Here is a 2,163-nt window from a genome sequence, read left to right as displayed (position 1 = left end):
TATAAACGCGTATCCGTCCGGCCCACCGCTGAATACCAGCGGTGGGGCGGTCGTGCCAGTCGTATCTCGTCGCGCTGCTAGGCATGAGGTGATAGACTCTATCCCCACACGCTTAGCAACGCGGCGAGATATGGCCGCCCCACCGCTGGTATTCAGCGGTGGGTCGGACAAATACGCGTTTATTTGCCAATCTTCAAAAATTAATATCTCGTTAACGATTGCGACTTTTGCAAAATGGTAGAGGACTTTTCTGTTCAGTTTAATCTGCTTTATCAGCCCACGAGATTTTAGGCGGTTATTATGGGACACCCTGTATATGCTATATATTAAGAGTTGACAGCATTTGAAAGTCTCATTTTAGAAAATGTACTTTATCAGTTGTCGTAAAGATAAGTGGTTTCCTTATTTTTGAAAAGAGATTATAGAAGGAACATTCCATTTTTGTAAAAACAAATCTTTTTAAGATTTTTGATAAAAATACAAACAATACATACAAACAACTTTGATATGATACTATAAACAATAAAGATAAGTAAATACCATACTTATAAGTCCACATTCTTTTTTCGATTAGTATTTTAAGAGCTAAAAGCATTTCTTTTACTTCATAAACAAAAAAAAAGGAGGGGGAGACAAATTAAAAAGAGCTCGGACGGAGGCTCACTGCAACAGTCGGTCGGTGAACAGTGAGAAAAATATACAAGAGAAACATGAACTACTACGTTTCAATTCAAGAGGATAAATCGTGTGAGAGACCGTAAGTATTTATAATTTTTTTTATTTTTTTAAATATGTCTTCAGTTACTTAGATGTATTCTTTTTACAGTAATTCGTCTCATACCTCGAGACCTCGGTATACGCCTCATATTTTGGGAAGAAGATTCGCTTTGACAACAACAGCTTACAAATATCTTGATGTTGGAATCAGCGTGGGACCTGTGTCATCTGTAGAGCTGCTTATTGGTGACAACCGAGGAAATCAAATAATTCTGCCTTATGCTGGTTGGAAAGCGTTTGTCGAAAGACGTGCTGACATCGAACAACTCTTGCAGTCTGCTGAGGTATCATCATCATCATCGCTAAAGATTCACGATTTGACCGTACAACTTGTAAAAATGTACGAGTCGAATATCGTAAAATTAACTTTACGTGATACATGTATGCACATGAAGCCGTCAACTGTGCTCTTCATGCTTGATCTTGAACACTGTATCAAGCATGTGTACTTTGAATTAAGCCAAAAAATTTGTTGTGTAAACGAAAAATATCAGTATTTTATAAGCTACATACGCGACAATTGTATTGCGAATAAATATGATGCAATAAATATTTTGTGTAAAATATACGACAAAGCTTCACCTGTGAACTAATAGCTTATGCTTCTAATAATATTGTGTATGATGCGATACATAAATAAAATGTGTATTAAACATACATCATGTGGTAAAATATTTTTCTTTTCGTTCCTTTTTCCTTAAAATTAAAATTAAAAAAGCGTTCTATTGCATGATGAAGAAAAAAAATTCCAACGGGAGGGAGAGAGAACGCGAACCTTCCAATGAGTGGGAAAGAGAGAGAACATGCGGTTGAGAAAGAATGTGAACCTTTGACCAAAATGGCGGCACTGCCAACGTGGTGGCGCTGCAATCGAAAATGGCGGCGGCGGACCACGTAGTGGCGGTGGACCCTCGCGAGCCCGGCACTGCCAACGTGGTGGCGCTGCGCTCGAAAATGGCGGCGGCGGACCACGTGGTGGCGGTGGACCCTCGCGAGCCCGGCACTGCCAACGTGGTGGCGCTGCGCTCGAAAATGGCGGCGGCGGTGGACCACGTGGTGGCGGCGGACCCCCGCGGGCCTCATCAAGAAAGAACATCGTTAATAATTGATTACAACTTAATTATTAAATTGATTGATTAAATACCATTTAATTAATTGATTAATTATCAATTAATTGATGGATTATCATTTAATTGCTTAATTAATTATTAATTAATCGACAGATTAAAAAAAATGGCCTTTAATTGATTGATTAATTATTAATTAATCGATAAATTATCAATTAATTAATTATCAATTAATCGATAGATTATCTATTAATTGATTGATTAATTATATATTAATTAAATTAATTAACCCCTTTGATTAACCCTTTTGACCTACATC

This window comes from Wasmannia auropunctata, unplaced genomic scaffold (genome assembly GCF_000956235.1).
Source record: "Wasmannia auropunctata unplaced genomic scaffold, wasmannia.A_1.0 LD336074.1, whole genome shotgun sequence".
In the NCBI taxonomy this organism is placed as follows: domain Eukaryota; kingdom Metazoa; phylum Arthropoda; class Insecta; order Hymenoptera; family Formicidae; genus Wasmannia; species Wasmannia auropunctata.
This window is presented reverse-complemented; position numbering follows the sequence as displayed.